A 12,946-nucleotide genomic window follows, 5' to 3' on the forward strand; every position below is an offset into this window, starting at 1 on the left:
AGATCTGCCTGCAACCCTCTTATGGTTAAACTGCCAAAGTCTAGGCTCTCTGCTCACCTTCACTCTTTCATTCCCCTTTTCTCCCGCCTCTGGAACAAACTCCCCCACTCCCTTCAATCCCACTCCTCCCTCCAGGTCTTTAAAACAGCTGTTCACCACCATCTCTTATCTTCCCCCATCGAAAACCTTGATCTTTTCTACCCCCGGTAATTCACCCCAGAGTCCTTGCAGTGTTCATATGTTTTATTCCTCTCCCACCTCCCCCCAAGTCCTCCCGATGTCCCTGCTCTCAAATGTTGTATTTGTGTCCTTCCCCCTCTTCCCCCTCTCTTTTGTGTCCTTCCCCCTCTCTCCCCATCTTGTCTGCCGCTCCCCTTGTTTTTTGTGTTTTGTGTGTCGGTTTGTCTTTTTGTGTGATTAATGTTAGCTCTTTCACGAGCCTCGATCTTGTATACAAAAAAAAAAAAAAAAAAAAAAAAAAATCGAGCTGTGGATGAAGGCTTTCAATGGAGCTTAGTAGACGTTTGCATTTGCCAAGGGAAGACTTGGCATGATGGAGAATGCCTGTTCAGCTGCTGGCTTTGTAGGCCAACTACAAAACTTGTACAGTACTGTGAAACCCCGACATTCATGGACCCCCGCATATTTTCGGTTCATAAAATGTGCCATGCTTCTACATCCGCGGCCCTGTGCGCCGCGTATTCGCGGTTTTTCACGGGTGCAAAATGGTTTCTTGCATAATTATTTTGACATATATTTTTGATCAGGAACTGTGATTGATTATTTAATTACATATCTGTTATTTATGTTCAAGTCTTACGATTCCTTTACTCTGCACTCAAAGTGTGATCCCCTGAGCGCATCTTGATCCCGTTAATAGTTGCCGTTTTAACCACTCGGAGTCCAAGCCTGAAGGAAGACACGGCACTCCGCATTATTTTACGAAGATAGACGTTGCGTTTCAGTTGCATAATTTTAAAAGTCCTGGCATTACTGTTCTTGTGTTAGAATTTCATTTTGTTTGAGATCCAAAATAATAGTTCATTTTTACTTTCCGTACTATGAACCAGCCTCGCTGATCGGTGCAAGATTTACACTTTGGAGATATGGTTGGATTTCGAGCAGTTGAAACAGTGACTATTTCCAGGATCAAGACTATTTCCAGGATCTGTGGGGACCACGCAATATTGAAGCAAAACAAACGCTTCGTTTTGGATAAAGTAACATAACACTGGCAGAAAAAGAGTGAGCTCACCTTTTGGATTGGTTTGCAGTAATTTTTATTTGTCAGCAACTTTGCCTTCGCCACCAAAGGTGGATGGAGGTTGTTTTCACCCCTATCTGTCTGTCTGTTTATCTGTCTGTAAGCATGATATCTCAAAAATCTGTGGACAGATTCGGACGAAATTTGGTGAAGAGGTTGGGTTTGTGACCAGGACTAATCGATTCGATTTTGCTGAAGATCTGAATATGGATTCTGATAAGAGTTATTTAATTTTAAAGTGATTCTTCACCATTGAGTGATATGGCTAAAACCGATACATATCACGATATCTCAAAGTTATGGACGGATTTGGACTAAACTTGGTGGAGATATTGGGTGTGTCAGAAGGACGAATAGATTCGATTTTAGTGAAGATCTGAATATGAATTCGGATACGAGATTTATTTAATTTTTAAGTGATTCTTCACCATTGAGAGATCGGGTGAAAAGCGATAAAATAACATGATATTTAAATAACTTTGTGGACGAGTTGGTTTGGTGACAAGAACAAGCCGATTAGATTTTGGTTCAGGTCCACCAACCATTTTTGAAATCAACATAGGTCACAAGGTCAACATAGACCAAAGGTCAACCACGTTTTTTGAATTTTTTAAAATCCTCAATTTTCATCCGATTGACTTGAAATTTGAATAGGATTTGCATATCAGCTTACTGAAACCAACCACCAACTATTTTTGAGGTCAACACAGGCCAAAAGGTCAACATGGGCCAAATTTCTAAAATTGTCAATTTTCATCCAATTAACTCAATATTTGAAGACTATTTGCATATCAGGTCACTGAATTCAACCACCAATTATTTTTGGGGTCAAAATTATGCTCTACTGAGTGCTATTCTACTTTGTTCTCTTTTGCCAAGTGTCGCTCTGAGTGATTTTTCGTTTGTTGGTTTGTCTGTCTGTCTGTGAACAAGATATCTCAAAAAGTTGTGGACGGATTCGGACGAAATTTGGCAGAGACGTAGTGAATGTGACACGGATGAAATGATTAGATTTTGGTGAAGATCCAGATCCGGATCTGGCTCGTAGAATCTTTTAAGTGATTCTACACCATTGGGAAATGAATGAATGAATGATCGTTTTAAGGCCATTTTCCCCGCTAGTGCGGGGGTTAGCCTTGCGGCCCCATGACAATCATGGTTCCCTGTTTGAGGCAATGTTTTTATGGCCGGATGCTCTTCCTGACGCCAACCCTTAGTCGCCTCTTACGATGTGCAGGGATACGGTGTACCTATTCTAACCCGGGGTACTCACGGGGATCATTCATCCCAGCAAGCTGGTACTCAATTTGCCGACCTCGGAAGGATGACAGGCTGAGTCAACCCCCCTGGCGTTAATTCAGCAATCGACGGGGATTCGAACCCAGGATCCTAAGATCCCAAGCTGGCACCCTAACCGCTAAGCCAACACCAGGCTGAATTGGGAGATAGGGCCAAAAACTACATATGCCCCATGACGATCATGGTTCCCTGTTTGAGGCAATGTTTTTATGGCCGGATGCCCTTCCAGACGCCAACCGTGGGTCACACTCGTACGATACGCAGGGATACGGTGTACCTATTCTAACCCGGGGTACTCACGGGGATCATTCATCCCAGCAAGCTGGTACTCAATTTGCCGACCTCGGAAGGATGACAGGCTGAGTCAACCCCCCTGGCGTTAACTCAGCGATTGACCGGGATTCGAACCCAGGATCCTAGGATCCCAAGCTGGCACCCTAACCGCTAAGCCAACACCAGGCTCAATTGGGAGATAGGGCCAAAAACTATATATAGCAGGATATCTCAAAAGGTTGTGGACGGATTTGGACGAACCTTGTTGGACAGGTTGTGTGTGTGACAAGGAAGAATCGATTCGATTTTGGTGAAGATCTGAATATGAATTTGGATACAAGAGTTATTTAATTTTTCAGTGATTCTTCACCATTGAGGGATCAGGCGAAAAGCGATTGTATAACATATTTTAAAATCTTATGGATGAAAGTTGTGGATGAGCTATGACAAAACTAGGTGGATGAGTTTGTTAGGTGACAAGAACAAGCCGATTAGATTTTGGTTCAGGTCCAAATCCAGTTCCGGCCTATCATTGGGATACAAAACAGATGGCGGAGGTATGCACTCCACCGAGTGCCGTTCTAGTTTAAAAAAAAAAAATAACCACCTTTAGAGGCCATTTGTCCCCGCAAGCGGGGGTTGGCCTTTTTCGGGAACTGTGGTTGTTGTTGTTTTTCGGTCCCCTTTTTGAAGCAATGTTTTACGGCCGGATGCCCTTCCTGACGCCAACCTTTTTTGCCGCCTTTAACGACAAGCAGGGAATTACCAGTGAACTGGTACTCAATTTGCCGACCTTGGAAGGATGACAGGCTGAGTCAACCCCCCTGGCGTTAATTCAGCGATTGACCGGGATTCGAACCCAGGATCCTAGGATCCTAAGCCGGCACCCTAGCCGCTAGCCCAACACCAGGGTCTGTAATTATGTATGCCCAACACCGTTCTAGTTAATGAAACTGTAATTATGTACACTCTTGTTCTTAAACTTTCAAAATTTTCTCTTATGAATCGCCAACCTCCGTGAACCTATGCCACTTTTTCCCATTGAAACATTGCTCCAACATTCACAGATTTGACATTCGAGGCATTTCTAGGAGGGTATCCCCCGTGAATGTCAGGATTTTACAGTACAGGATATCGTTTCTAAAGAGAGACTGTGGCTGATGGTGAGGCCTAAAAGTTTGAGGGACTGAACTTATTCAAACGGCTTGTTAAGCAAGTATATGGGAGGGTTTGCCAGACCCATCCTTTGTAAGGATGGAGTGTGTGAGATTTTCCAGGGTTTAAAGACAGTAAATGTGTTGGATCAGCTCCTGATTCTATCAACGAACCGGCTGGTGCTGGTGGTGTGGATGAGCCGTGGAGTTTCCTTGGACACGTCGGCCAACGCGCTGATTCACGCTCTTTCTATCCATCCTTGTAATTCGTTCACACAAAGTATTCAATGATTACGCCTTCGAGCCGTTCAGGGCAAGGTTACTGACTCGCATTCACGATTTCCTGTGTCATTCGCACCATCAACATTCACCTGCACTAGGTGTCCCACATCATTACCCCCTCCCCTCTCCCCAACCCCCCTTGTTTCCCCTCCCTTTTTCACGCTGGGACTAACGTAAGCCTATGTCGGGGGACCTAATTGTCACCAACAAGCCCCGCCTTATTATTCTCTCGCTGTCTATCACCCTTCCTTATCTCGTTTCCCGGAGTATATGAGGCACCTACATGTGTAGAAACGTGCTAAGATGACTGATAAAGTGGGATGGCTGGTTAACAACGTGCTAAGATGTCTGTGGTTGGTTAACAACCCTTCATGCCGTAATCTGCGGCTCGTCGGCTTCAGGGTCACCGGCTGGGAAGCACGTCCTAGAACTCCCCTCACCACCTCGCAACCCATGAACTTGTTACAATATGAATCAAATGTATCAATAAATGACTTTCCTAAGAATCCCAAATGAAAAGATTACAAATGTCACATACAGCAATTCTGCTATACGTTAACTCACGACTCGACATGGCAACTTGGCTAAATCAAACAGTTTACACATTAATCCCAGAGGGTCATAAATGGGTGACAGGTCAGCAGCAGGCTTCAGTTGGTATGGTGCACACAAATGTTGACGCTTACACAGGCCGTCACGTTCAATAAATGAATCGTCGAAGCATAGAGGAGAAACCGATTCAGCCGTTAGTGGTACTACAAATGATGAAGCAGGGAGCTCGAAGCTGAAAAATATGATTTGGTTGAAGGACAGGAGAGGTTTAAGGGATGATAAGCTCCAAAAGTAAGCAGTTAACATGCCGATCGCCTTCTCAAAATGGTGCATAAATCACCAAAGTGGCGCCATCCAGGATAATACAAGGAAGACCACTTATTTTGCATCTTCAGATGCATAGGGCTGCGATGCCATGTCCTAGGCTATTGGGCACAATCCTGGATGGGTTGCCACTCTGACAGGATACTCCAATGGCTCATTCTTCCCATTAAGCTGGTGTTCATTTTGCTGACGTCGGAAGGATGATAAGCTGATGATGAGCAACCCACCTGGTGTTAATTCAATGACCAACAAGGGTTTGAACCCAGGACTCTGAGATCTCGAGCCAGCCATCTTTACCATGAAGTCGACACCAAGCTTTATAATACAAGGAGCTCCGATGATATAGTCACCGAGATAACGAGAAAAGTGGAATGTCCAACAGGTAGGTCCAATGAATAGTCGAGGGAGTTCAGCAGAGAAGAAAGCCTTAAAGGTAAATGCAAGAATCTTGTCGAGACTGTATCTATCTTTCGGTGTATGTACCTATAGCGTATCTTTTGGAAAATTTTCGGTGCTAATTTTTCGTACATGTATACACAATCGTCGGTTAATGGTATCGAGTATTCTGCGGCCTAGTACTCGTAGGCTTAGACTACCATACTGTCTCCAACCTTGTGGTTTGTTTTTCTCTCAGCGATTCGTCGAATGCGCTGAAATTATTTTCGTTCTCTGTTTCGTACCAGTCGTTCACCCCGTACCTCCTTGTTTAATATCTGTACTCACAAAAAAAACAAAAAAAAAAACCCCAAAAAAATATTTCCTTCCCAGGTCTTATTCGTTTATTTGTTGTTCTTTTTGTTCGTTCGTTCTTCGTTCGCGATCACGCGGTAAGAAATGTATCATCTCTCCCCTGAACAACTATTTTCTCTCATATATTATAACACCCTTTTCTTCTTTTCCTACAAAAGGATGCTTTCGTCTTGCTCACCAAATCTATTCATTCCAAAAAATATATATAATACCATCTCTTACAGTTCCTCCTTTCTACATTCCCTAAACTATCCAGAACTCCATCCCTCCTCCAGTGTCCTCAAACGTATTTTTGACTCGAAGGTCTCAAACTCATTTTGCAAAAAATGTTCGTTTCCCATGAATCGTACACTTTTCAAAATCCAATCTCACCCCTCCCCTCTAAATCCTCCCCATCACCCATCCCTTTCAAATCTCCCCCCTTGCCCCTTCCCTCCCCTCCCTCCTAAACTCCTCCCACACCCCTCCCCTCCGAGACTCTCCCTCGCTCCTCCCCTCCTAGACTCCCCTCTCACCCCTCCTCCTCAAAGCATCCTCCCTGCTTCTTCCTCCTTCCAACTTTCACCTTCATCTCCCCAAACCTTCTGCCTTGCTCTTCCCCCTCCTCAAATAACACCTCACTGTGCCTCACCCAATTTCCATCAAACCTTTTGTCCTCCCCATTCTTCCCTTTCTCCAAGCTATTCTGAAATCTCTGACACACCTTCAACAGCTCTCCCTACCTCTTCCTCCTCTTCCACATCTTACCCTACGCCTCCCCCCCCCCCCCCCCCTGTTCTGGACCCGATGCTCCCCCTTCCTCTTCATTAACGGTATGGACCTCAAACATCCGGGGCCTTCGCTCAAACTTGACTGACCTCTCCATACAGGTTGCTTCTGACAAACCAGATGTGATCTGCATAACAGAAACTTTCCTCCTTCATGATGTCTCTGATGCCTTGGTATCTCTCCCAGGTTACTCCCTCCTCCGGTATGATAGACCTGAGCCTCGTCCTGGAGGTGGGGTTGCTATCTTTATAAAAAAACTCTCTTCCTCACTTGCCCTCCACTGCCCTCTCTCCACCTCACCCCCAGGAATACCTTTGGCTACGGCTTCCCCTTCGCTCCCACCTTTTGTTCATATGTGTGTTGTACCGTCCACCAATCAGCGATGACTCCATCTACATCTCACTGTCTGATAATATGGACCAACTTCTATCTACCCATCCCAACTCTCTCTTCCTCATATGTGGTGATTTCAATTGTCACCATGCCAGTTGGCTGGGTGTGGGTACCTCTCTCACCAGCCATGGCTCTTCAGCAAAGGACTTCTGCGACTCACTGGGACTGACACAATCTGTCAATTTCCCGACCCGGATCTCAGTCAACGGAGCATCTTCTCTTCTGGGTTTAGTTATGACAAACTTCCCTGAAAATGTCTGCTGCTCTTCTTCTGCTCCAATCGGCTCATCTGATCATGTGCTTGTCAAAGTGGACATCTCTCTGACCATTCTCGGAGAGCCTCCTCAGCGTCGACGAGTCTGGCATTTCACTCAGGCCAACTGGCACGGTCTTCAAGCAGCCATCAATCATCTGGACTGGTCTCCCATCTCTACCGCCTCTGACATCAACTCATCCTGGGAATTCTTTCAAAGTAAATTGCTCTCTCTCATGCACAGATTTATACCATCTCGTCTTCAGTTGTCATACCCTTCCTCCCGTCCATGGTACACGGAATCTTGTGGTGAGGCTGTTGCCCTGAAACAACTTGCTTTCGTCTCCTGGAAAGCAAATCCAACGGAAGGAAATCTCATTTACTTTCACAAAGCCCGAAACAAGTGTGTGTCCACCCTCAGGAGAGCCAGGAAACAATATCTCACCATTCTCAAGACCGAACTCTCTTATCTGTCTCCCTCTTCCAAATCCTGGTGGCGTCTGGTCAAATCTGTTTCTGGTGTTTGTTCCCCCTCCATCCCCTCCCTCACCTCAAATGGCTTAACGGCTGACTCCGCACGTGAAAAAGCTGAATGCCTCAACTCTGTGTTTGCCTCTAAATCTTGTGTCCCAAACCCATCCCTCTCTGTACCCACCGTACCCAGTCGTACCCAGCTGCTCCTGGACTCTGTGTCCTTTCCTCCTGACAAGGTGGAAAAGTTTCTGTCAACCCTCGACTCTGATTCTGCAACTGGTCCTGACGGCATCAGCCCACGGGTCCTAAAATCATGTTCTTCTGCTCTTTCACTCCCTCTTTCTGTTCTCTTCACCCTCTCTTTTGCTCAAGGTCATCTGCCATCTGCTTGGAAATCAGCCAACATCACCGCTTTGCACAAAAAAGGTGCAAAAACAGATCCCAGCAACTACAGACCAATCAGCCTTCTCCCAATTATCAGCAAAGTCATGGAATCCATCATTGCTTCAGATATTAAATCTTTCCTCTTCTCCAATGGCTTGATCTCTGATCATCAATTTGGTTTCAGACCTGGTCACTCTACTCTGGACATGCTGCTTCTGCTTTCTCAACAATGGATGGAGGTCCTCAACGCCAAACAGGAAATTAGAGCTGTCTCCCTTGACATTTCACGTGCCTTCGATACGGTCTGGCACCCTGCTCTGCTCTCCAAACTCTCCTCCTTTGGTATCCATGGAAATCTCCACGCATGGCTGGCGGACTTCCTCTCTGGTCGTAGTCAACGTGTGGCCCTGAATGGGTTTCTCTCATCTCCTCTTCCTGTTCAGGCTGGAGTTCCCCAAGGTAGTGTTCTGGGCCCTGTGCTTTTTCTGGTCTTCATCAATGATCTCTCTGACTCTCTTGAAAATCCTCTCTATCTCTTTGCTGACGACTCTACTCTCTGTCACTCCATTCCTCATCCCTCAGATCGGCAGTCTGCAGCCTCCTCACTCTCTGCAGACCTGGACAAAATCACAGACTGGTCAAACAAGTGGAACATGTCTTTCAATCCTGACAAATCTCACACTCTTACAATGTCTCTCCGAAAGGACCGACTGGACAACCCTCCCATCTACTTTCTCAACAATCCTCTCCAAGAAGTTCTGTCGCTCAAGCTTTTGGGTCTCACTATCTGCCATGATCTTTCTTGGGAAAACCACATTTCCAAGCTGGCCTCCAAAGCCAGTCGCCGACTGGGCATCCTCCGTCGTGCGAAGTCCTTCCTTGGCACACCTGAGCTCCTCACCACATACAAGGCTTTCATCCGCAGCTCAATGGAATACTGTTCCCCCCTCTGGGCTGGTGCTCCTGCCTCACACCTTGCTCGGCTTCACGCTGTTGAGGCCAAAGCTTTCAGAATCATTGGAATCTCCTGCGATGTAGTCAACGCCGAGGGCCTTTCACTCACTCACCGCAGGCAGGTTGGTGGTCTTTCTGTCTTCTACCGACTCCTCTCCGGCCTTGCTCCCCCAGCTCTCTCTGTGCTCTGTCCCCCCAATATTCCTTCAGGTCGCACAAGATCTGCCTGCAACCCTCTTATGGTTAAACTGCCAAAGTCTAGGCTCTCTGCTCACCTTCACTCTTTCATTCCCCTTTTCTCCCGCCTCTGGAACAAACTCCCCCACTCCCTTCAATCCCACTCCTCCATCCAGGTCTTTAAAACAGCTGTTCACCACCATCTCTTATCGTCCCCCATCGAAAACCTTGATCTTTTCTACCCCCGGTAATTCACCCCAGAGTCCGTGCAGTGTTCATATGTTTTAATCCTCTCCCACCTCCCCCCCAAGTCCTCCCGATGTCCCTGCTCTCAAATGTTGTGTTTGTGTTCTTCCCCCTCTTCCCCCTCTCTTTTGTGTCCTTCCCCCTCTCTCCCCATCTTGTCTGCCGCTCCCCTTGTTTTTTGTGTTTTGTGTGTCGGTTTGTCTTTTTGTGTGATTAATGTTAGCTCTTTCACGAGCCTCGATCTTGTATACAAAAAAAAAGAAGAAAAAAAAAAAGAAGAGAAGCTGAATCTCTTCCCCGGATGAGCACACAGCAGGTTAAAGTTGAGCTGTCGTGGCAAAGGAATTGACGAGTCATTAAACCTGCACAGGTTCACACGCATTAGACCCCCGATCTCTCCTTCATTGCGGAAGTCGGATTTAAATGAGATGCCCCACTGGAGACAAGTGGCAGCTGAAGACAAGTCCCAACCTCTTTCTTGCTCTCCCTCATCCTTGTCCCTCTCCTACTTCCGTTCCAAAATGTTTTTCCCACTAGTCGTATTGTTGTTGTTGTTGTTGTGACTCCCTTTATCTGGAGTCTGGAAACTTAACTGCAAATGGGACCTCACCCAATCACAATTAAATCTTAGAAATAGACAATAGATTGGTCCGTAACAATGTGCACACGCACACCGATTACAATACCCTTTCCCGTCCTTTGCTAATGAACAGTCCTTGTCAGCGCAAAATGAAATAGATTGTCAATCCAATGCTGAGAGCTTCAGACAGAATCTTCTTCGACTGAAATACAAATAAAGCATTCAACGAATCTACTTCATCCCAGCCATGGCAGCTTATCTGGAAGTTGGATGCTTATATGAGTATATCTGATCTTCCACAGCAATGCAACAGCACACCGAGGAAATATTCTTCCTCCATGCTTTCGGCAAAAGAGAGGCAGCTGTGACAGAAAGATGCTTCACAATACAAACGGTGAACAAGGTGTTTCCCGATGGCATTAATTTGAACCTTTTGATGGCATTTGCTACCACGAAAATAACAGCAACGTTGAGGACATAAAGCTTTGTGGGTGAACAAGGTCTGGTACACTTTATGGAGATTTTTTTGTAAGTACAAAGTTCAGGATTAGAATGAGATGTAAATGCACTAACGTGTGTTTTATCTCGCACTTAAAGTCGAGAACTCGTTGTTTATTACTCGACTGGTTCAGGTTCAGACTTCAAGCGAGCTGTGCTTCCTGGTGAAACAGTGTGAGAGCGATCATGTTACTGGTTCCGGTTCAGGTTCAAAACGTGCTGCAAAATAATGTTTCACACTTAGCATTGCTCACAGGGACCTGGTTCCATCACGTCATGAATGGTGTGGTTTATCCAGTCTGGTTTGTATCAATAAAGTATGCAGTCGGCAATGTGGTGGAGTGTTCTTGTTTTGCACTGTACATTTGATACATTCATTCATTCATTCATTCATTCATTTGATACCCAAAAGAGTGTACACCTTTGGTGGTCATGGTATGTACACCTCTTATGCCGTGAATATGTGCGTTGTTATACTTGTAGCATTGTTGGCTGGGTACATGGCTGTGCTGCTGATGCAATGCTCTCTGTTGGTTGGAGCAGGACTTTTTGAATTTGGTCAGGGTGCCGGCGATAACTTGCCTATTCATTGTGAAGGTCAATGCAAAATTAAATAGATACGAGGTCAATCGCAGGATGTTTAACGTACCCAAACTAATGCCGGTTAATAGGAGGCCCAGGTTAACGCCCGCCCACCCGAGGGATGGCACACACACCGATGAATTGCATGTTTGTGTATCCACCTCCCTTTTTTAAGGGGAAGGAGAGGTCATGATTCATGGACCAATCTGTGAGGTTTTGATATTCCCAAAATTTTGTTGCAAGGGCTCTTTTCAGGATCGTCAATGAGCCCGGAAAGCATCCAACTGCAGTTTGTTTGTATTAAGATTCTCAGTGATGGCTTTTAACCCTTGGATGCAGTGATTGGGCCTCAGAGGCCCACAAGGTTGTTTTTTTTTGTTGCAAAAACTATGCTGTACAATTTATTTATTTATTTTTTTTTTGAATGAGCCTCATTTTCACCGACTTTCATGTTATTACACAAAATTCAGTGACATTAAAAAAATTCATTCAGGCTCCTGGGAAAAATCTTCATTCCTCACTTGTAACCCGAAAATCCGACACGAATGCAGGCCTGGGGCCTTCAAGGCCCCGCATAAATGTTGTTGTACTACTATGTTACATAATTATTTTCTTGATTATGAGCCTCATTATATGCTCCTATAACTTGGTTACGGTTCAGGTTTCAAAAATATGAAAGTTAAAAAACTTTACACTAATACATTAGTGAGGCCTCCGAGGCCCAATGGCTGCGTAGGTGCAGGATTTTTGACAGTTGTGGACATAGACATTATAAATAAAAGGATCATTGAATCCTATTTTTTGAGCATATACTCCTCCATGAGCCTCAACCTTTTAGAGAAAAAAAAGTTAAAAAACCAAGAACAATTATTTTTTTTGTTTAAAAAAAAAAAAAAAAAATCATTACTTGTATGGGATTCTTCCAACTAATAGGATCAATGATTCACATTTTCTGAGCAAATACACATCCATGAGCATCGACTTGGATTGAAAAAGGATATGAAAGAAAAAAAATCTATAAAAAAAAAAAATGACACAAATACATCTGTTGGGCCTCTGAGACCCAATTGTTGCGTTTATGTAGGATTTTTGACGCCTGCATCTAAGAGTTAAGATCTCTGAAGGTTATTTTTCATCATTCGTATTGTTCTACTGGTCATTGGTGCAATTTGGCACTTCAGATTCCAGGACCTTTTCACGTCATTTTTTTTCACTCTTGGTATTTGGTTATTTTCTTGATTTCTGCGTTGTTTAGGCCAAAATCGCTGAGAAATGATACCTCAATTAGCAATGTCATTTTTACTTCCGCTACTGCAGGTGGACGGAGGTTATGTTTTCGGGTTGTCCGTCCGGCTGTCTGTCCATGATAGGTTTTCGTTACGGCGATAACTTAAGAATGGCTGAAGGGACCTAAGTCAAGATGGTACAAGTATGTACGTATAATGATGTAAAGATAAACGGATTGGATTATGGGGTCAATAGGTCAAAGGGCAGAGGTCCCGTGAGGTAAATATTGTTACCTCTTACATGTGAACCAGTGATGGGATTTTGACCAAACTTGGTATAAGTATATTGTTACAGACGTGGGGTTCAGGGCTTGCCACGAGGGTACTTCTCGGGTTCCTCCTGACTACCAGTCCTGTGGCCACCGGTCACGGATAACTTTGCAGTCCAGTGGGTTGCTAATCAACTACAATCAAATCGACCTCTGTCTGACACCTTTTACTTGCTGGAGACAG

The 12,946-nt window shown here is 44.9% G+C and overlaps 1 long non-coding RNA gene across 5 annotated transcripts in view; it reads left to right on the forward strand.

Moving 5' to 3' along the window:
- The window catches only part of LOC144888330 (uncharacterized), a 140,171-nt gene that overhangs the window by 7,578 nt on the left and 119,647 nt on the right, over nucleotides 1-12,946 (forward strand). The gene's annotated exons all lie outside the window — the stretch shown is intronic.

Source organism: Myxine glutinosa, chromosome 11, assembly GCF_964187855.1.
Source record: "Myxine glutinosa chromosome 11, kmMyxGlut1.1, whole genome shotgun sequence".
Classification (NCBI taxonomy): Eukaryota; Metazoa; Chordata; class Myxini; order Myxiniformes; family Myxinidae; genus Myxine; species Myxine glutinosa.